At 57.8% G+C, this 22,996-nt stretch overlaps 1 protein-coding gene across 1 annotated transcript in view; it reads left to right on the forward strand.

Annotated features, from left to right (window-relative positions):
• The window catches only part of SDK2 (sidekick cell adhesion molecule 2), a 262,214-nt gene that overhangs the window by 108,399 nt on the left and 130,819 nt on the right, over nucleotides 1-22,996 (forward strand). The window lies entirely within an intron of this gene.

Raw genomic sequence — 22,996 nt, forward strand, 5'->3', positions numbered from 1 at the left:
GGCTCTACTACAGCAGCTGCGGCTGTGTCCCTGACTCTAGGCAGAGTCCCTTCCTCACTACCCTCTGGGAAGCGCTCTGCTGTCTCCAAGGGGCTCTGTTGGAGGGGCCGGGTCCAGTGTGGGCATGGAACATGCTGCAACTTGGGGTCAGAATGGAGGTGGCACCTTCTGTTTGAGGACAGTGTGGGTGGTCCATGGAGGTGGCCAGCCAGGCCTTCTGGCTCCTTACTTACGCCCAGATTCTGAAGCGCTGGGCTCAGTACACAGCCAGGTGGGGAGGGCGAGGAGGAGAGGGCCGCCGTCCCCAGCCCAGCCTGGCTCCAGCTGGCCTGTGGCCCTGCACAGCAGGGACATGGACTCCCTCCCTCCTGACCCTTATCCTCCCATCTCTGCCTTTTTTATTGGCTCCCAACCCTGTGGCTGGTGATTAATCCCCAGGCCTGATGTGCATAATCGGTTTTGTTGGGGAAACAAGATTGTCTTGCCCTCGGGATGTTGATACAAATCTGCCACCAGGGACTGGAATGCAGATGAGAGGGGGCGTCTAATTGCTGGCCGCTCTGTCCTTCCCAGAGAGCCAGCCTTTCCTTGGTGAAGCAGGAGGGCCGGAGTCTGGGGCGACCCCCCACCCCCAGTCCCTCTTCCCTGGCCCTGGACTGCATTGGCTGGTGTGGTGTGGCCACATTGGCCAAGAAGGGAGCAGGAAAGGTGGGAAGGACAGTCCTCCCCTCCTGCAGCAAGACCTGGACCAGGCAGAAAGGGACCCTTGAGCAGCAGCTGCTCTGGGTCTGTTTCTCCAGGAAACACACAAGGAGACCAGCGGGGCCTCCCAGCAGCCCCTGCGATGGCTTTCAGCTGGCACAGCCTGGCGCCCCTGGGGCAGCTGACAGTCTCTGGAGAAGCTCTCGTACTCTTGGGTGGTGGACAGGCTTGAAGGGACAACCAAGGGCTCAGACGTGGGCCGTGGTGGTGCAGGGCCTCCCACCTGCCCTTGACTTCCGGCAGGGAGCTGGAGCAGGATCCCAGAGGAGGGCCGTCTGCTCGGCATCTGGGTCAGAGCTGCTCATTCCGTGCCCTGCAGGGCCACCGCACGAGGGTGGGTACCACTCAGGAGCAGAGTCCAGTGTGTCTGAAGGCTTGGTCTTGCTCACCAGAGGAATGGGCCACCCTGGGAATCCGTCGGCTCTTGTCCCTGGCGGCCTCCAGGTGGTGGTCAGGATCCAGCTGTGGGCAGCGCTGACTGTCACTGTCAGTGAAGGAGGCTTATCCTGAGGCGGGCATCCTGCCTGCCCTGAGCCTGCGTCACTCAAGCCGAGAGTGGGCGGGTTATGTCCTGCACCGTACAGGTGAGCAGGCGAAGCCCAGGGAAGTCAAAGAACTCAGCCAAGGTCCGAGTGCAGAGCAGGGCCTCAGAGCCCGTTGCCGACCCAGAGCCGGAGCCCTCTGCCCTCCCCCGTCCTGCCGCCCGCCGGGAGGAGGGCTTGTACCCCTGCCTCCTTCATGTGTATCCTGAGCCGTCTTCCTGCTAACCGTGCTCTGCACATCCTAGAAAACAAGGAGGGCAGTGGGGAGAGGCAGACACCCCGTTTCATGGCTGGAGTGGGTGGAAGTCACCCAGGAGGAATCAAGGAGCCGCCACGTGGGAGCATCCCGTCGCCTCTGCCGCAGGAGCGCTGACTCCGTGCCTGACGGTGACGCTGCCCCTGCACGCGGGTCTGGGCAGAGGGGTCCTTGAATCGAGCGCTTGCCAAGGCCCCAAGGTGAGGTGTGCGGGCCTCAGTGTGGCCTCCGAACTCCTCACGGTCTGCTCCTGATGGCATGTGCTTACTTCTGCTGCTCCGGGCCTGCGTGGCACACTCCTAACACACCAGACCCTCGTGGGTCACGACCGGCCCAGCACATTCCCTCTGGTGTGCCTTTGTCCAAATGGTCACATCCTCTCCACCTGGAAGGGTACGCCTTTCAGAACCTGCTCTCCTGCAGCCCCAGCCCAGGCGCCTTCCCCCTCAGAGAGACTCTCCGGTGGCACACACGAGTTTTCTCTGGCACTCTCTCCCTCATACACACACACACACGTGCACACATGCCCCCTCTCCTCTGCTCTGTGTGACTGTCCACAGTGCCTCCCCGACACCTTGCCTGTCAATCATTGACCTGGGACACAGGCCTGCGGTCAGAGCCTTTGGAACCCTTCCAGAGACCCCAGGCCTCAGAACTTGACGTGACTGGGCCCTCTTCCCTCTGGGCTTTCAGCTATGCCCACCCCTAGGTTCAGAGACAAGGGACCCTGAGAAGTCCAGGGATCACAGTTACAGACAGCTGCCTGCTTTCAGAGCAGAGGGAACCTCCCTGAAAGTTTCACTTAGAAAGTCCCAGAGAAGGGTTCTGACTGGCCAGCTCCAAGCACCCCTGGCCAGTCCCAGGGGGAGCAGCAGCAGCATCACTGTTGGCCAGGCCTGCCCCGTGGGTCTGTGCCAGGGTGTGGGCATGCCCACACCAGGGCTGCATGGTAGGGAAGGAGAGTGAAGGTCGTTAGCAGAGGGGAAAAAACAGAAGCCACCTGTGCCCATCCCCAGGTTGGGGCAGGGACTGACCCACAGCAGGTGTTCCCTCCCTCCCTCCCTCCCTCCCTCCCTCCATCCCTTTCTCTTTTTTCTTTCCTCTAAATCTGAAACTGACAAATCTTGGGGAGATGGTGGGTGTGTTTGTTCATCCACCAGCTTTCCCTCGACTGGCTTTCCCTCTGCACGTGCACACTCGCACACGCATGCACTATTTTTGCGGAACTATTTAAGAACTTGTTGTGGGCACCCTGTCAGGTCCTGTCCAAGCAGGATTTCCTCAGGACAAGGCACTGTCCTGCAGAACCACGGCACCACTGCCCACTCAGGAGATTCAACACTGAGGCGGTACCACGCCCCGATTCTCAGTCCTATGCAAGTGTTCAGTGGCCACTTCTTTAGCCCAGTGTCCTTTATGGCCGCTGGGTTGCTCTCATTGATGCAGGAGCTCATTGAGGACATAGGCTGCATTTAGCCATCACGATCCTTTGTACTTCTTCAGTCTGGAACTCTTCCGTCTGGAACTCTTCCGTCTGGAACTCTTCCGTCTGGAACTCTTCCATCTAGTACTCTTCCGTCTAGAACTCTTCCGTCTAGAACTCTTCCGTCTAGAACTCTTCAGTCTGGAACTCTTCCGTCTGGAACTCCTCCGTCTGGAACTCTTCCATCTAGAACTCTTCCATCTGGAACTCTTCCATCTAGAACTCTTCAGTCTGGAACTCTTCCATCTAGAACTCTTCCATCTAGAACTCTTCCATCTAGAACTCTTCAGTCTGGAACTCTTCAGCCTAGAACTCTTCCCTGTTCTGCCCCTGTCAGTCAAGGCCTTGACATGCTTGCCAGTCTAGCTAGTTTTGTCAAACTTCCATGATTGTGGATTTGGGCCATTACAGCCTCGTGACCGGCTTCACGTTCAGTCTTTTTGGCAACAGTATTCCATAGCTGTGGGTGCTGGATGCTTCGTAACAGAAGGTGCCTGACACCCGGTGGCCCCATTAGAGGTGAGGCTGGGATTGATCACCTGGACATGGCGCTGTCCACCAGACTGCTCCATGGTCAAGACCTCGGGGACTTCCCTCCCTCTGTAGCATACTCCTCCCCAGGGCCTGCCACTCAGGGGTGCCGAGGCCAGGGGTGAGGCTGACCTGCTTTGCTTCTTGCCATGGTGGTTGCAACTGGATTCCCATCACCCCTTGCACTTATATTAGCAGTCGCTCTTTGGTAAAAAGCTTTTCCCACTCTCTTTAGGACTATTTAGCATGTGGCATATATTATTTATGTACATATATCAATACATCCAGACCCCTGGCCTTGAGCAAGGGACTTACCTCCATTTCATTGTGCGCAGAATTGCTGATAATAACACTTAAATTTATGTTTATTCAAACGCGTGCATTTTTCACTCGGGGTGTTTGAACCCATTCATGCCATTATTCATTTCGGTGCTCATAATAACCCCAATTCAGCTGGCGGTTCAACAGAATGCTCCAGGTTCACCTTTTCAATGAACACACGCTGAACGACAATTTTCAAAGGAGATTGGCCAGCTTGGCATCCTGGGGCTCCCCGGCTACTGCTGGGCTCTGAGGACTTCCTCGTCTTTTACGAAGCCCAGGCTTGCAGTAGGGTGATAATGTCCATATTTCAGGCAGAGAAATGGCTAAATTTACTCAGCAAGTTGAGAGGAAATGAGATTAGAAGTGCTGCCTTAAATCTAACTCTGCTTCCTGCCCTGGATCCAAAGGAAGAAGTTTCCATTCACCACTAGTCTCTGAGGGTCTTATTCCCGGTGAGATCTGTCACCAAACACATCTCGGGTATAAGAGCAGGAGGCAGAGGAGGAGAGAGGGGGAGAGAGACGGCACTCAGCGGCAAGCCATTCCCTCGAGCAGAGTCACAGGTTGCTTAGTGTCGGGGACATGTCCTAAGAATTGCATCATCCAGAGAGTTTGTCACTGTTGGAACATCATAGAGTGACTTACCAAAATTCAGATAGCAGCGTCATCGCTTGATGTGGCCTCTTGAGGCAGCCTTCTTGGTCAGCCCAAGACATTTGAGGCTGCCGCTGGTGTAACATGACACACTCTCCCACTGTGATTTTTTTTTTTTTATTGGTAGAAAAAATATGCTCTAAAATAATAATAAGTGCAGTCAATCATGCACCAGTCACCTTGTCCCTTATTGTTAAGTACCGTGTGCTGTCCATAATCACACGTGCTGTATTTCAGAGGACTGGCCGTGCAGTGGGTGTTAGGCCGCCATCTTCACACACACGTGAGGAACGCCCCACACTATGGTGTCACCAAGGCCATAGGATCACCACGTGATGGGAATCTTCTAACTCCTGGATAATCTTATGGGACCCCATGGTAGATACGGCCCATGGCTGACCACCTGTTATGGGGCAGGTGACTGTAAGGTGACAGTGGCAGGGGTGTGGGTGGGTCCTCGTCCACTGCTGGGGACAGAGACTTTGGACTTGGGCTCCCTGAGTGTGATGCTCCCACCATTAACTCTGTGACCTAGGGCAGCATTAGCCACCCAGTGTGGCTTCTTTTCCTGAAACGGGCACAGTAATGCCCACCCCACAAGTCACTGCAATGATGACGGGCAGCTTCAGGTCAAGCCCAGTAGACAACAGCGGTGCCCCAATGTGGAGTCGATGGCACCCATCAGGATATGCACGGTGTGTGTGACGTGGGGGAATCTCGGGACAGATCTGATGACAAGCCACCAGAACTCACAGTGCAGAGGCGTCTGTGTCCTCCGCCTGGCCACCTGGGGCTCTGCCCACACATCCCTGCCTCCCTGCTGTGCTCCAGAGCCTTTCCCAAAGAACTCATTTTGGCAAGTGTGCCCCTTGTGGACACAAATCTCTGCCAGTTTTGAACCCAGCCTTGAAGTCTCAGTCTGAGAGGTAAAGTGACTCCGTGGTGGGTCTGGGTACAAAGCAACACCGAGTCTAAAGAGTGGGACGTTGCCGGGGAAGATCCTCCCAAAGCTCTCGACCCCAGTGCCCACGCCCCCCTCCAACAGGTGGACAGCCTCACAATGTGCCCGCCGGGGTGCAGGCTGCGGGTGGGAATGGGCACAGTGTTCTTTCAAACAGATCGGGTCAGACGCATCCGCCAGAACGTAGGAGCGGGACTCCTTCCATCCTGCATGCACGCTCTGGACTATAAGCCTGTGCGTCCGCCACATGCCGGTGTCTGTGCAGTTTCCCTAGTGTGTGGAATGGCAGCGCGCACGAAGCCATCAAGGTGGGGCCCTCCTGGGTTGCCCTGAGCCTCTTCCACCAGTTGGCGCTGCCCCTCTCCGCGGCCTCCCCTCGGAGCGCTCCCTGGGCTAAGTCAGTTCAGCCTGAGCTCACACCCACGGCACCAGCAAGGCCTCCGGTGGACAAGACCCTGCCCTCGTGGCCGGGTCCTGGCGAGCTCGTCAACCAGATGATTTTGTCCCATCTTGCCAAGGGCACCTCCCATTATTACTATCACACAAATAGGGAAACGCGATCGGAGGTAGATCCCTTGCGCATGCACATAGGCATACATGCGCAGATGGCCACGCGCATCCGAAACGCACGGCCGGAGGAGAGCTAGTGTTCATAGAGGCCCGACTGGTGCCCGGGTCTTTACGCGCGCCATCTCAGAGCAGCACTTCATTCTGCAAATGAGGAGCCTGAGGCTCAGAGAAGCTCTGGACGCCGCCTGGGGTCATGCAGAGCAAGCGCAGGACCGGAGGCTTCCGCAGGCCCGCAGCTTCTCTTCTGCGCAGACACCCTCAGGCTTCTCGCCTGGGCACCTCTGCTCCAGCCCCGTTACCAGGCTTCTTTTTTGCCTCAAGGGCAAGAAGCCTGGGCCCCCTGCCGAGGCCAGGGCTGCCCACTGGGTGTGGCCTGGAAGGGCCTGCGTGGTGGGCCCTGGTCAGCCACCCTGCCCATCGACTCCGCCCAGGTAGAGCTGAGGGGCCTGGAAGCCCACAGGCCAGCACTTGGAGAAGAAAGCTCATGTGAGTCACAGCCCTGGTGAGGGACACAGGTGGACTCCAGCAGACTTTGAACCTCCTCGCAGGAGCCAGGAGCCAATGAAGGGAAGCTCGCCAGCAGCTGTGTCCGGCTTCTCCGCCAGCCCTCCCTGGCCTCCCCTAAGAAGTGAAGCCACGGCAGAGGTGGAACCCAGAGACCAGCTCCCAGAGAGTACGGGCCTGTGATGGGGTGTGTGGCAGGAATCAGCCAGGCTCTTACTGACAGCAGTTCTGGGACACTGACGTGATTGTATCCCTGGTGCATAACTAGGAATCGCAGCTCTGAGAGGTTCAGCAACTTGCCTGAGGTCACACAGCAGTGTTTGGGGAGTCGGGTTTCACTGGGGAGCTTTTGCACCCCAGGACTGTGCCCTCTCCCTGCTCAGTGTTACCTTTGGGTGCATTTGCAGGCCTCAGCCTCTTGAGGGTTTTCGTAGACAACCTTCTAAACCACGATAGAAGAAATGTTCATGGCTGAGCCTGACACAGAACTTGGCCTGGGCCCAGCCCTGTTCTATGTGCCCCACATCCACCATTAAAATCTCCGGTCACCTGCCTGGTGCCTGGTCCCCGCTGGCCACTTTCACCCGGGTTGCCCTTCTGGGTCCCTCACTGTCCCTGCACCACAGGGGTCCTCCAGACATAGCCATGCACAGGGGCTCAGCTGCCATTTCTCGCCCGAGCTTGAAAGTCACAGAGCAAAGACAAGGGCCAGGTCTTCTGCCTCGAGGCTGGGGAAGGAATGACAGGAGGTGCCAGCCCCTGTCCATCAGGAGGACAGTCTGCAAGGTGATGCCGGCCCTGCACCTGGTCTGTAAAATGGAATACCATCACTACGGCTCCCTGCAGGGTAGCTGTGAAGTCACGCGGGATCAAGCCACACGGAGGCCAGACTGGTCGGTGATGGCTTTCTGGATGCGAGGGGTGGTCTGAGAGCCGCCAAGGAAGTGCCTCTGCCCTCCTCCCCCAGTCCACGTTGCGGCTGCCCCGGGGCAGGTGCCCCTCCACCTCCTCCCTGGCCACAGCCTCCATCCCTGTGTCCCAGCAAACCCCGGCTCCTCTTCCTCGGCAGGTCCAGCTGCCATCTGCCTCCTGGAGATTTACTGCAGGCCGGCCATGAGTTTGGACATCTCGTCTGAAAACTGAAGGCGATGGTGAAGAAGCTGAAGTGCAGGAATTAGTTATGATGGACGTAAATTGAATTTTAATAGAGATGTCCGTGGCTTGGAGCCAGTGTACTCAGGCAGAGGGAAGGTAGTAATTAAAAGTTAACGAGTTTAGAGATGTCGTAATCCACAGGGAGGGCGGGGAGGGGCGGCGGAGAGGGTGGCCCAGCCACGTGCTGCCCTTCCCCTGACCCGGAGGCCGCTCCTCCCACCCTCAAGAGCCCGGCAGGTGGGAAGGCAGCCGGGAGCCATCTGCACCCCGGGGCCCACCTCCTGCCACGGGGTGACAGCAGAGGGTGCAGGACCTCCAGCAGCTGCTGGAACAGGCTCCTAACTTCATACTGCGGTCACTGCGGTACAGGGGGGCAGGCCGTCCTGCACATCCTGGGGTGCAGGCAGCCTCCCTAGCCTCTACCCTCTAGATGCCAATTGCCACACCCTGCAGTGTGACAGCCCAAAGTCTCCGGATGCTGTCAGATGTGCCCTGGGGACCATTACTCCCCCTTAACAGCCAGTGTCCTACAGGGCCGTGCTGCTGTCCCCTAACTTCTCCCAGGGGGAGCCAGCACTGCCCTCTGCCATAGGTGTCCCCCCATGCTGGAGTCAGGGGCCCAACTCGGCATGGGGACAACCAACCTGGCACAGGAGGAGGGACAACGGAGCTGGAGCCTGGTCCAGCTCACTCCCTGTGAGCAGGAGTCCAGCATCCCAGCAGCCCACCTGCGTCCAGGACAGGCCTGCCAGGCGTGGACAGGGAGGTCCAGGCCACTAGAGGAAGAGGACCGAGGTGTGGCTGTGGATCTGTGTGGCCCGTGGCTACCTGGCCTGGCCCCACAGGTGCCCAGGAGCCCCTCTAGCGTGGCTCTAAACTCCAGCGACCCTCCCGGGAGCCCCCTCCTCTCTGACACAGACTCTTCTGGAGGGGGCCAGGCCTGGCCTCAGCAGCTACCGTGAGAGTCAGCACAACAGCAGGCAGGGAGGGAAGGAGGGGACAGGAGCGCCTCCCAGGTCAGGGGGCGGCGAGAGGCAAGAGCCACGGCTGGCTCCCAGTGCCTCGGGTAGACATGGCAATGATTATGTCAATTAAAACTAATAAGTTCAAAGTGTAAGAGGGAAGGATGAAAAGAAGCAGAAGTATCTAAAACCTGGCTGGCTCCGTTTCCATGGCAACCTGTTTCCTGGAACTCCGCGCCACGGTCCCGGCGTGGGGAGGAAGTGGGGCCCTCACCGCTGAGGAAGCTGGGGATGGATGAGGTGTCACCTCAGTGGACTAGGGTGCAGGGAAAGGGACGTGGGGAGGGTGGGCACCAAAGGTGTGGGCCTCATAGCCACAGCATGCCTCTGCTGGCCTCGGGACCAAGCCTGCGTCTTACTCCATGGCCCTGAGTTCAGCTGACTTCCCAGGGACAGGACAGGGGTTCTGGTCAGAATGGGAATTGAAACCAGGCCCCCAACTCTCTGCTGGTTGTTGCTCCCATCCCCGGGGCTACCCAGCTGTCCATCATTCCGTCAGACAGGAGGCAAAGATCCAAGAGCTGGTTGGATTTGGTGGCATCTTCCGAGTCAGCTTGGTGCCTGGGGACGTGGAGGGACTGGCTGTGCTGGGGGTGGGGGCGTTGCCATGCCTGGATCAGAGGTTCTGTCCCTGCCTCCCTCCCCTCTGACGTCTGCGGAGTTCCCTCGGAGTCCCTGGTGTCCCTGCGTTGACAGGATCACACTGGGACATCGCAGGACCGGGGGCGGGACAAGGAGGCGTTTCCCTGCAGAGAGCTCCCATCTCCCTCCGACCTGGGCTGACAGAGAGGCGTCGCTGTTTCCTAAGTCCCGCGTGTCCCTCTGCCCACGGTGCTGCACGTCCAGCCACGGTCCTCGTGGGGCACACAGCCTGAGCTCAGCGCCACACGGCCGAGCCACGTGCCTCCGCTCACGCCCAGGCTTTGCGCTCCCCAGCGGGGCCTGGCCGTCCACCAGGCAGCTGACGTGCCTCCGGTTAATAGGTGCAAGAAATCGAGGCCAAGAGGCAGAGTGGCCCGTCCAGATCACACTCTGCCCAGAAGTCTGGAAGGCACGGAGGCGCCAGCCCAGGGCGCCCGCCTCTCACCCACGCTCCCTCCCACTTCCCGGCCACTGATGCGTTTTCCGCGGCCAATCCTGGAAGCCCGTGGCTGCACCCCCAGACTCCCCAGGGCACGCAGCGCGGAACATGCAAATGCAGCGCTGGCTGCCGCCTCTAATGAAGGGCTCCGGGGAAAGCTCTTCTCTGATGAACTGAGGCTATTTATTTCCTCCACGAGGAAATTTAACATGCAAATGAGGAAGGGTCTGATCATTCATCACCTGAAATCGACATCTTTGAATTTGGCCTGATTCCTTGGTAACCGCGGCACATCCCTGGGCGTGGGTCCTGGAGGCCGCTGGTCCTCTGGGAGGCCAGGAGAGGTGGGCTGTGACAGGACACCTGTGCTCCTCTCTGGGACGCTTCAAGGTGCGGGGAGGAGGGAGCTCGGCTTCTTCCACGCAGCGGGGCTGGAGCGCCTTGCCCAGGCACTGCTCTCTTTCGCGTCCCTCCAGGGTCTTCCTGCGCCTGCACCCCGTGGCCCTCAGCCAGGGCACAGAAACGGGTCAGCTCTTGACTGTCACACACAAGGTGGCAAATGGCTGGGGTACAGCCTGGGCCTGTACCCGACTCCCCCTCCCCACCAGGGCCTCCCAGAGTCCCCTCGGCCCATTCTGGGGACTCTCCTGGCGTCCCTCCCCTGGGCCTGGGTCTCCCAGGGGGCGTCTCTGTAGAGGCCCACCTCTCTGCTCTCTGGCTTGTGGGGAACAGGGCTTTCTGAGAGTCTGAACTGGCCACCCTGGTCTTCTCCCAGGGGCTGTGCACCTCCCCTGAGGCAGCAGGGACCCCGGGAGTGGGCGTGGGGAGGGTGGCGATCAGAACCCAGGGTCTCAGCTCCAGCTGGCAGCACTAGAGGGCTGGGGGTTCCAGAGCATTCTCCAGCTCAGTATGAGCAAGCCTGCAGCTGGGGCCTGGGCACCCATGGGCTCCTCTGGGGTAGGGAGAGGACAGGCCACTCCTCCTGCAGAACAGGGCACAGTACCCAGGAAAGACAGTGTCCCCAAAGGAGACCGGGCACCGGCCCTGGAGGACAACCCTGCCGCACATTTACAGCCTCCAGCCTCCGTGGCTTCTCCTTTAACCTTGACCCTTAGAGGACAAGGAAGGGGCCTTGCCCAAGCTGGCCACAGCCTGTGCTCCGTGACCTGCTGCTGGGTGGAAACCCACCGTGGCAGCTTGACCAGCCATGGTCTCCCGTTTCTCTGCTGGTGTCTCCTGGCTGTCCCATCCAAGGGTCCACTGGCCACCAGCCCCTGTCCCATCCAAGGGTCCGCTGGCCACCAGCCCCTGTTCCATCCAAGGGTCCGCTGGCCACCAGCCCCTGTCCCATCCAAGGGTCCGCTGGCCACCAGCCCCTGTCCTATCCAAGGGTCCACTGGCTACCAGCCCCTGTCCCATCCATGGGTCAACTGGCCACCAGCCTTTGTCTCATCCAAGGGTTTGCTGGCCATCAGCATGGGGGCTGGGCCTGTCCCTCCCGCGGCTTATCGCCCCTGGTGGTGTGGTGGGCTCAGCTCGTGATCTGAGAGGGTAGATGTAGACTCTGCCTACAGGGCTCTGCCACCTGCAAGCTGTGTAATCTTGGGCAAGTTACTTAACATCTCTGTTCCTTGTTTTCCTCGCCTTTTCTATCAACTAATTTGAATATAATTCTGAACTCATTGGGTGATTGATAGGATGTAAAAACATTATCACAGGTAAAGTGCCCAGAACTGTGTCTGACCCACATTAGTAGTTATTACCCCTATTTCACTGATGAGGAGACACAAGCACAGAGAGATTAGGCAACTTGCTCAAAGTCACACAGCAAATAAAACACAATCAAAAAACATCCTTCTCTGCCCGTGGGCACCAGCCCTCCAAGCAGAGCAACTCAGGCAGAGAAAAGCAGGTGATGCCAGCTATTTGACCTGGACGCATCAGCGCTGTGCTGCCTGCTGCGAGCAGTCGGCCTGCCCAGGCTTGCTGAACCCGCTGGGCGTCAGGCCAAGGATGAGGTGCTGCTGCCTCCAGAAAGGTCAGGACACAGCCAACCGGAGTGGGCAGTTGTGAGGAGCGCGTGGGTCCTGGACCCTGGTCCTCGGTGGTGCGAGAGACCTGGACGCGTCCTGGCCGGCCAGCTGTGCACGATCCAGACCAGGGCCACGTGCTGCTTCCACGTGACAGAGCTCCCATTTGGCTGTTTCCCTTTTTTTTTTTTTTTTCTTTTTTTTCTTTTTTTATTCATTCTATTTAGTGACAGTGACAGCAGAATGCTTTTCCATTCATTGTACACTAATGTAACACAACTTTTCATTTCTCCGGTTGTACGGGATGTAGAGTCATACCATTCACGCAAGCGTACGTGTACCTAGGGTAATGACGTCCGTCTCATTCCACCATATTTCCCACCCCCTGCCCTCTCCCCTCAGCCCGATCCAAAGTTCCTCCATTCTTCCCTTACCACCCCCACATTATGTATCAGTATTCGCTTATCAGCCGTTGGTTTTTTGGGATTGGCTTATTTCACTTAGCATGATATTCTCCAACTCCATCCATTTACCTGCAAATGCCATAATTTTATTCTTCTTTATGACTGAATAAAATTCCATTGTGTATATGTACTACATTTTCTTTATCCATTCATCTGCTGAAGGGCATCTAGGTTGTTTCCACAATCTAGCTATTGTAAATTGAGCTGCTATAAACATTGATGTGACTGTGTCACCGTAGGATGCTGATTTTAAGTCCTTTGGGTATAAACCGAGGAGTGGGATAGCTGGGTCTAATGGTTTACTGAGGAATCTCCACACTGCTTTCCAGAGTGGCTGCACTAATTTGCAGCCCCACCAGCAATGTATGAGTGGACCTTTTTCCCCACATCCTCGCCAACACCTATTGTTGCTAGTATTCTTGATAATCGCCATTCTAATCAGAATGAGATAAAATCTCAGAGTAGTTTTGATTTGCATTTCCCTAATTGCTAGAGATGATGAACATTTTTTCATATATCTGTTGATCAATTGTGTATCTTCTTCTGTGAAATGTCTGCTCAGTTCCTTAGCCCATCTACAGATTGGATCATTTGTATTTTTGGTGTTACGTTTTTCGCGTTCTTTATGAATTCTGGAGATCAGCGCTCTGTTTCCCATCTTTATTGTCCAGATGATAGTCAGCCACTCCCTGTGCTGGGCTGGCTGGGGGTAGCCCGGTGTCAGAAATCAACTCCCAGTTTCGACTCAGTTTCCCTCCTGTCCACTCTGACACCAGGTGGGGTGGGCGGCCTTCCCACATTCCCAGCGGGCAGTCCCAGCTCAGAGGACAGCAGCTGGGTGTCTCGCAGCTCAGTTCAGCTCTGACGTCAGCTCCTGTCCCACACGTCAGTGGCCAGTAGCCCCCAGGAAGTTTCCCCTGGGCTTTTGCCCCACTAGATGCAAACGGGGCTCCCCGTGACCGGCTGCTTGGGGTCCATCAGTGCGCTCCAGTGGCTCGGGGGGCTCAGAGAACGCTGCGGGTTACCGGCTTCTTATGAAGGATGTGGCGAAGGGTACAGAGGAGGAGCCGCGTGCAGCGAGGGGGCTTCCTGCCCTCTCCAGGTGCGCCGTCCCCTGGAGCCCCTGGTGCTGTTGCCCTGAGGCCCTCCAAATCTCAGCTTTGGGGTTTTGGGGGGATTCATTGCATGAGCATGATTGAAGGCCAGACAGCCGTGGGCAAGGATGGTCGGGGAAAGGGCATGACCTCATGCCAGCAGACGGGCGGGCAGCCCAGCCAGGCTGTGGGCAGAGCCTCCTTGGCCCCTCTGTGCCGCCTGCCTTCCCCCTGGGTGCGGGGCAGGCTCCTCTGAGGTGGGGTCTCACCAGTGGCTGTCAGCTAAGAGGTCAGAGGGAGGCGGGGAAGGCCGCGGTCTCCGTGACCTGCCTTGGCAGGAGAGAGACTTTAGTTTCTGTGTCCTGTCCTGGAGAGGGACGGAGAAGCCACAGGACTTTGGACCAAAAAAGAAAAGGGCAGGAGAGGAGAACACATGCGCATCACACAGTACAATGTTAGAGGCCCGGAGAGTGGAGGCAGCCTTGCTCAGGTAGAGGCTGACACAGGCTTTGAGGCAGGTCTGCCTGGGACAGGGCTGGTACCTCCTCCGCACCCTAATGCCCCGGGGCTGCCAACAGCAGGTGTCGTGGGGTCCCTGGGAGGCCCCCTCCCTGCCTGCCTCCCCCGCCCCGCCGGGCAAGTTGCAGGGAGCCTGTGGGAGCCCCGGCTCATCCTCCAGGTTCGTCGGCATGCACTAATCCCACAAACATCTGGCCAGGGGAAGTCTGGAGCCTGGGGAAGGCCAGGGAGCAGGCAGGAAGCTCAGACCAGCTGGGCAGCGCTTGGCAGGCTCATCCCACCGTGGCTCACCCGCTGCCCGCCCGGCGCCCGCCCCCACGCTAATGCTCCCCGAGCACATTCGCCCTCTCCCCGCTTGGCATTAATCAGCCATCGTGCTTTGTGGTAATTAAAGGGGCCGTGGCAAAATTGATCCTATACAAAGGTGACCAAGTCGCCTTTCATTTAAGGTCCCAGGGATTCAGAGATGCCAGGGGGTCTGGCATTTAACTCCTTCCCCGTCACCACCAGGGAAGGCCCCGCTGTGGCCTTGTGGCTAGCGGTAGGAAAGGACCTGAGCAGAACTGGAGGATGGTGTGGCTCTAAAGAGTGGCAAGGACAGTGATGTTTCCACCTAGATGGGAGGAGGAGGTGACGTCAGGATCCGTGGAGACGAAGTCTCTGCTGCTGCGGCTGTCCTTACCACTGTTAACACCCGGAGCCCGAGACGGGCCTGGCCCTGCGCAGACCCTGCAGGAGGGGCCAGGTCATGCATGACAAAGTCACCTACGTCAGAGCGCATTTCCAGGGCACCCAGCGGTGGGAGGCAGCTCTGTCCTAGTGCAAGACCCACGTTTAGCGAATGTCCCCACACCATGCAAAATTGTGCCAAGAAACCCAGACAGGGCCGGGGGGGGGGGGGGGGGGGGGAACAGGTGAGTAGAGCGACACCGAGAATCTACATAAGGGCGCATTATAAACGGGGGAATGATGGCACGGTGGACACGCGCTCAGGGGTTAAGACAGGTGGGCGCTGCACCCTCAGCACCTTTGCCTGGAAGGGCCTGAGTGCGCTTGTGCAGGTGGGAGTGGGCGGGACGGAGGCTGGGTGTGACTGTTCGGGTGGCGCAGGGCGGTGTGGAATCAGAGGAGGTATGGGCCCCAGGTGTGGGCAGGACGCGCGGAGCAGTGACTGGAGCGCGGGCGGTGGAGCAGGTTGCTCCGCAGAGCTGGGCCTGGCTCTCCGCACCTCCCGGGCTTCCTGCGGACAAGCTCGCGCCTGCGCCAACGCAGCAGGCCAGGTGCTCCCGTGTTCCCCAGCCCGTGGGTGCCCCTGGGCACAGGCACGTGGTCGACGGCCCTAGCGCAGGGGCTGCGCTGGATCTTCAGTGTGGCGGCCCCGCATGCTCCACCCACTGTGCGGTGGCCTGAGGTTTAATGAGGCTCAGTTCTCTGTCCCAGGTCACATGCACCTTGAGCAATGGAGCTGGGACTGGAGCCAGGGCTGTTGCCGTCACAGCAGGGACCGCCATCAGAGGCATCCCATGGATGGGGAAACTGAGGACTAAGGCGGCACCTGTCCCTCGTCATCCCTGAACCGGTTTCTCCCGGAAACCTAAACGCTGACTCTGCTCTCCGCAGCCACACCTCCAAGCCTTGCTTCTTCCAGGACCCCTGCGTGCATGTGAATCCCCCGGACCCGCCTACTTGCAGAGCTCGACTCAGCAGCTTAGGTGTGCCCCTAAGTCTGTGTTCCTGACCGGCTCCCAGGTGGGCCCAGGCTGCAGGTCTCCAGGCCAAGCATGCAAAAGCCCTCCTGCCTCTCGCAGGTCCTTCCTCTTGTCACCTCCCACCTGGCTGCTCTTGCTTCCTGGCCAGGGCCCCTTCCTCTCCAGCTCAGCCTCTGTCCTGACAGAACATTCTGTCTTTGCTCTGTGGTCTGTCCATCACAGCCTCCTGGAGGAACCCCAGCCTTGGGTCATGCCAGTGTTCAACCCACCTGGCTTCTCCCTGGAGGCCATTGAGCCCTACCACTGGCCACCTGCATCGATAGCACCTAGACAAGGTCAACATGCTGACCTTTCCTGGCCTCCAGAAGTCTCCTGGGTCTGCTTGCTCCCCTCAACAATATTTAAACTTGCTTGAGTCTCTTAAAAACACACAGCCATCCAGAGGTCCTGCTTCTGCCCCACGTTCCCTGGCTAACTCCTAGCCATAGACCATACGTGCTCTGTCTGCTGTCCACTGAGCCTGCACCCCCACCCACCTGGTGCCATCGGGTCTCTCCCTTTCCACCCTCCCGATCCCTGGGCACCACCTTCCACAGCCAGGGCATCCTCTCTGGCTTGGCCCCAACCCTTTGGCCTGGACCAGCTCCTGCTCACTCTCCACCGACTGTCAGCATGAGCTTCGTGCCAATGCCAATCTGACTGCCTTTCTCTGAGGCTTGGCTGCCCTTGCTGACGGGACCAGGGGAGCGCCTGTTTAGGACTTGGGGCACCATGGCTCGCTGCAGCTCTTCGGTTCTGCCATGGTGGCACAAGAGCATCCCTGGGCGACATGAATGGGCACTGTGTTCCGAGGAAGCTTTATTTATGGGTGCTGAGATCTGAATTTCACACAATGCTCATTCTTCTTGCCTTTTTGTTCAGAAATTGAAAGATGCAAAAATTATTCTCAGACGCCTCTTTACAAGAGAGTCTGTGGGCCGCAGCTTTGAAGAATGGGCTGGGGTTTGCCAACCCCGGTTTCATGGCCTGATGAATACCTTCAAAGTAATTCCTTTGTCCCTGGGGAAAGCCCAGATTCCTTAGCCCGGCCCCTGAGGCCCTGGGGCCTGGCAGGGCTGTGAGTCCAGCGTCGCCCCTGCCCGTGCCCTCCTCTGGCCAGTGCTCCCAGGCGCTCCCCACCATCCTCAGCCTCCCCTCTCAACTTTCCTTGGACAGCATCTCCTCCCCAAGCCCACCCTGCCCCCAGCCTCCCCCAGGAACCCCCCCCCCCAGAGTCCCACCCACCCTGTTCTCTTGTCACCCCAGACTCAAGCCTCACTGCTGGGCAGACAAGGGTCCTTGGAGAGCGTCGTTATGGGTTAAATTGTGTCCCCCTCCCCCCAAGACTTGTTGGACTCCTAACCACCCAGATCTCAGAATGTGACCTTATTTAGAAATAACGTAGCTACAGATGTGTTTAGTTGGGCCGAGGTCATGCTGGTGTTAAGGGGTCCTCAAATCCAGTAAGGTGGTGTCCATGTGAGAGGACGGGGAGACCCAGAGAGGAGACTCCCTCGAGGAGACGGGCACGCTCGGCGAGAAGCGGTGTAGATGGAAGTGGAAACTGGAGGGAAGGCCGGGGCCAGGGGAGCAGGAGCGGTCAGCACAGGGTCCTCCCAGGAGCCTTCGGAGGGAGCATGGCCCTGCTGGGATCTGGAGTCCAAACTCCTGGCTTCCGCAGTTGTGAGAGAAATTTCTGTTGTTTTAAGTCACTCAGTTTGCGGTATTTGGTTACCGCAGCCCCAGGACACCAACCCCAGTGACCTGCTTCCCCCAAACGAGAGGGGCCTCTGGAACCAGGGACCCCACCAACCGTGGAGCGGGAAGGAAGGGGCTCCTGAGCGCAGCACCCTTCGGCAGTTCTAGCAGGGATGCCGCTTTTACCACACTGGGAGGCTGGCGAGGGAGGCTGGTGAGGCTGGCGAGGCCCCCAGAAGGCAATCAGCTGAGGCTGCTGCCCCGCCCACTGCTCAGGCCACCAAGCCCAAGCCACTTGGCTCCTGGAGGCCTGATTTCCACCAAGGCTCCTTATCAACCTGTTTCAGTTTGGTTTCTTTCTGATCCACCTCAGCATGTAAAGGATCCTAATGAATTTCAACCAGGTGTCAGGAGCCCGGAGCAGAGAGGCAGCAAGAGACTGTCCTCCCTGGAGGACAACCAGGAGCCCTGGGGACATCCGCAGGCACACCTGTTGTGGAGGGACAGGTGGTGATCCTCTCTGCTTGCTTTTCTGTTTTCTCCTTTGTTTATTTTTAGAAGAATAATTATTGCCTCCCTGACCAAGCTCAGAATTTCTTTCTTTTTCTCTCTTCTCTTTCTTTCTTCTTTCTTTCTCTCTCCTTTCTTCCTCTCTCTCTCTCTCTCTCTCTCTCTCTCTCTCTCTCTCTCTTTCTTTTGTTTTAACTCCTGGCACCCTGGACCAGCTGGTCCTCCCTGGCTCTGGCTTCTTTTCTGCTTCTCATGATACAAAGTCACTTTTCACTATATAGAGTGACCCCAGCACTCCTGACTGTTGTCCCATCCTGTGGAGGGGAACACAGACACAGCTCTGGGCCAGGCAGGACTGGGCAGCTCCCCAGAGGACATTTACTCTGGACAAAGACAAGCAGAGGAGAGAAGATATCCCCTAGAGTGGTCCCAAGGGCCCCAGGACAGGTCAGGGGGCAAGGGTGCTTTGGGGGTAAGATGGACCTGAAATCAAATCTCGCTTTATCTCAGCTGGGTGACCTCGGGCACAGGCTAACCTCTCTGAGCCCAGATCCCAGGCTAGAGAATGGGAAGAGGTGTCTCCTCCACCTGGGGTCACCCTGGGAACTGGCCAGGTGCTGTGTGTCAGGCGTTTGGCCCAGAACCTGTGCTGGGCCCTGTTGTCATCGAGGGAGGGCCTCTGCTTTCCCCCGACGCAGCACTGGTCCTGCCCACCATTGCGGAGTGGCCGTCGTTGGTCATGCCAGCACCGCCACGTCCAGCCCTGCACCACCCTGTCCCTCCTTGCTGGCCCACTCAGCTTCCGCCCCTGCTTTCTCCTCCAGCCAGACCTCTTTGGGGGATGGCTGGGCTGATGGATAACAGCTTAATGAAGTCCTTGGCCTTGTTCATTGTACGTAGTTAATTGGCTCAGAAGGTCGCAGGGTCGATGGACACCCTCCTCCAGCCAGCCCAAGCCAGGGCTGTCACGGTGTCAGCAGTCCCAGCTCAATACCACCACCATCCCTCTTGTTGACCATATAGTCTGGGATCAATCAAAGCTCTCGGGGAGGCTGGGGGGAGGCAGAGAGGCCAGGGCAGGGCTGAGAGGCTGAAGGCACCCCTCCGCTTCTGGAGCCAGCCTCCCATCCGAACCATTTGGTACAAACCCACAGGCTGTGCTTTGCCCAAGTACCACCTTCAGGGACCTGCCAGTCTCAGCCTGCTTCTAAGAGTCTATGGAGAATGAGTAGCACCCACCCTGATCCCTGACTCCATCATGCCCTCGGGCACTGCCAGAGATTTTCCTGACCTGCCTCACCACCAACCTGTAACAAATTATTGCAAACTTAGGAACTTGTAACAATTCAAATGTATCCATCGAAGTTCTAGAGCTCAGAGGTCCTAAATTCAAGCGTCAGCGGGGCAGGGTGGGTCTCCAATGTCTGCAGACAGAACATGGTGTCCCCGCTCCAGCCAGCTGATTCCTCGTTCCTCCACCTCTCTGTTCCATTCCAGCCCTCAGGATTGGTGAAGTGGATCTCCATCACTCAGCTGACCGATTCAGATACTGATCTCTTCCAGAAAACCACGTCCGACCAGCTATCTGGGCAGCCCCTAGCTCAGTCTATCGGGTGCATACAGTTGCTGTCATGGTCAGCATCTTGGGCTCCTCCCCTTCCTGTCCCCTTCAGGCACCACCCCTGCACCCTGCAGGACTCTAGGTGCCATGTCCTCCCACCTCTGAGGACCACCAGGTCCCTTACTATCCAAATGTCCATCCTCTGTGAAAGACGAGTGCAGAGCCATCCCAGCCTTGCAGTGGTTCTGGAAGACCTTGCCAACCTTGCCGTGGCCCGCGGTCACCTCTGCGACCATCCCTCAGTCCTCTGGCGGCCCTTCCCTCCCCAGGCTGCTGCCTCCTCTTCTGCTGCCCTGCTGCCTGCCTGGCCAGGACGCTGCTCCCTCCCCAGCACTATTAGCAGCAGCTCGGGGAAGGGAGTCAGAGGAGCGTGGGGAGGGAATTACAGCACGGGACAGAAGCCGCTTAAAATAGAACAGAAAACCCTCTTCCTGAATTGCCCCCCCACCACCACCCAGTCCTCAACCTGACGTCAGCCTCCAGGGCCAGCCTCTGCCTCCCTGTGTCAGAGAGCTCTCGTTTCTCTTGGTCGCTGCCTGTTTCTCTCTCTCTCGCCCCCTTTCTCCCCGACCCTTCTTACCCCCATGGAGCCACATCCCAGGCCTTCCTTGGTCTGGGGCTGTGGAGCTCTGGCCGTCTCACCCCTCCTGGGCCTCCCCTTCCGTGACTAATGGACTCTCCTGGCCTCTCTAGCTGCTTCTTCCTGAGTCTCCTGTTACTAGATTTCCTGGTCCTTAGCAACAGCTCTTTACTAACACCTTCCAGACCCAGTTCTAACTGCCTGCTCAGCAGCATCCCTTTCCTGCGCTGTGAGTCCATCCAGGTATGCGGGGGAGCAGGGTCCACAACCAAACCATTCCGCAAACCATTCTCGTTTCAGGAATGAGACCTCAAGGTATGGGGCACCAGCCAGGTGAGGTCCCTGTGCTCTGCGTGCTAGACTGACCGGGCGGGCCAGCTCCCTATTAGCTGTGTGGCCTGGGGCTTCCTACAGTATTGTAAGGGTTAGATGAGTCGGTATGTGTCAAGGAGCTTAGCGACTTTCCTTGTGATAATAGTTACTATTATGTTAATCACATGATGGTACACATCATGTATGCACTGTATATAATTGCATATGGTATCTTCAAAGGGGAGAGTACAGGGTGGGCAGAGTTTTGCCTTCCTTGCTGAAGATTTTTACAAAAGCTAATGCCTGACATGGAGCTGGTCTGTTGCCAGCTGACCAGGCCTCATGCTAGCAGGAGCGGGCATGTGCCGTGTGTTCCCACAAGTGTCTGGATGCCAGCACACACAGAAACACACATGCTGTGGCACTTGCCACCTTGTGCCTGTTGCCCAAGGAAGTCCATGGGAAGAGGGACAGAAGCCCATCTCCCCAAGCTCAGTTTCCTGCTACAATCCCCAAAACCTGTGCCGGCCTCAGCCATCTATGGTGACGCCTAGGTGCATTGGGTCCTGCTGACCCCCAGTGGATGTGGAACCCAGCTGCCTTCTCTCCTGAGCACCATGCACTTGAGAAGAGGCCTCTGTCAGCATGTGTGCAAGGAGCTTGAGTGTGGGTATGTGCACACGTGTGCATGAGTGTGCACACAGGCGGGCGTGCATGAGCGTGCTGTGTGTGTGCTCAGGGTGCACGCGCACACACGCCCTTCCTCCACGTGAGCATCACCGCGTGCATCTCCAGGCATCTGATTTATTAACCAGGACAATACAAGGAGAGCGTGCCTATTATTTCTGGTGTCCGCATCAGCTCCTGACAGCTTCGTGGAATTGAAATATCTTATTTAATGTGAGTAAGAATCATTTTAAATATCAACTGTGACACTCAAGGACTCCAACCAAAAAGGGCATCGTGTGTTTCCCCCGTGCGCCGGAGAAGATGCCACATTTGTTAGGCAGTTATTTTCTCCCCTGCTCTCCTCTTGTCTCTAAAAATCCAATTATCTGTGCTGGTTCTTCTCCCTGCTGTCACGCTGTGCCCTCCACCCCCAGCCTCTCTCTCCATCTGGGGAGAGTGGACTGAGCGGGTTGGACAAGGACGCTGGTGAAGAGAAGAATGAGTGTGTGTTCTTGGTGCGACTTCCTTGGCCGCCCCGTTCTGCTGCAGCCCCAGGTCCATCTTCTGGTTGCCGGGAGCATCTAACTGGGAGAAAGCAGAGCTCCCTGCATTCAGGAGATTCTTCTGCCTTCTGCAGCTGTCAAAAAGCCCAAGGAGGCTCTGAGTGCAGCCGCGGGAAGATCTCCAAGCTGTCCTGGCATGGACACAAAGCACGGGGCAGACAGGAGGTGGGTCTCTTGCTTATAAAGGGGAAGGAGTCAGGATCCGAATGTGCTTGCATTTGCATGAAGAAATTCTGAGAAGGTAGTCAACACCAGGTTTCTTCCGTGGGTTTTGGGGGCCACGGGCGGCTGGGGCCCAGGGTAGGCGGGCCTTTCTGCTGTGGACTTTTCCTATTATTCTTTGAGTTTCGAAATTCTTTGTGGAAATATTTCCTGCAGGAGATCAGTAAGCAGTCCTTTGAGGGGACCTGGACTGGGTGGATCCAGAGGCCACGCCCGACACTAGCAGCACTCAGGGCTGCTGGCGAGCCAGGAAGAGGGTCCCTGCTCTCCACCCTCCTCTTCCCTGGAGGACCCAGGCTCAGGCCCCCCCAGCTGGAGGATGGGAATGGAGATGACCAGGCTGCGAGTCTGGAAGCAAGGGAACCGTTGCCCCCCAGTGCTTGGCGTGGCCCACGCTCAGGCAAGAGGCTCCTCTGCTCCCTCGTGGTGACCCCCTCTGGGTGCCCTGCCTCCCCCAGTCCCTTCCCCAGTGAGTCTCCCGTTGCCTGTCATCCAACAGCACCTTGGCAGCCCCTGCCCTGTGCCTGGCCATGCTTGCATGGGAGATGGCCGCCATCCTCCCCACTGTACAGACCGGGGGACTGAGGCCTGTGGCTTTCCATAACTTGTCCAGAATGAGAGGAAGTGAAAGTCAAGCCTATGTCGCTGCAGCTCAGAAGCCCGGGTGCCCTCTCCCATGCCACACTTCCTCTTGGGTGAGTCAGGTGTGGGCCCTGCTACTTGGGCCCCTCCTCCAGAAGCCATTTCGTCCAGGCCCCTGCCCCTGGCCTGGAGGTTTGGACAGGGCCAGGCTCATCCAGTTCCTTGCTGGGCTGGCAGTCACCAATAGATGGGAGAGACCGAGCCATGGGCTGTCCCGACTGCCCTCGGAGGGGGGATAATGAGCGCTCTTATTTTCATTATCGGGGATGCTCACAGCGTGCTGGATGTGCAAACCAGTATGCCGGCCAACTGCCTCCTCCACCTTCCCGGGAGGTGGAAAAGCATGAACTGCAATCTGGGTGGCGTGGAGTGGGTTCCCCAGCAGGAAAGGCTGTGGGTGGAACTTTTACTTTAAATAACGCTGCCTGGAAGTCGGAAATAGGTCTCTCAGGCAGGGAGCACCCAAAAGGCAGCCCAAG

The sequence above is a fragment of the Sciurus vulgaris genome (genome assembly GCF_902686455.1).
Source record: "Sciurus vulgaris genome assembly, chromosome: 3".
Classification (NCBI taxonomy): Eukaryota; Metazoa; Chordata; class Mammalia; order Rodentia; family Sciuridae; genus Sciurus; species Sciurus vulgaris.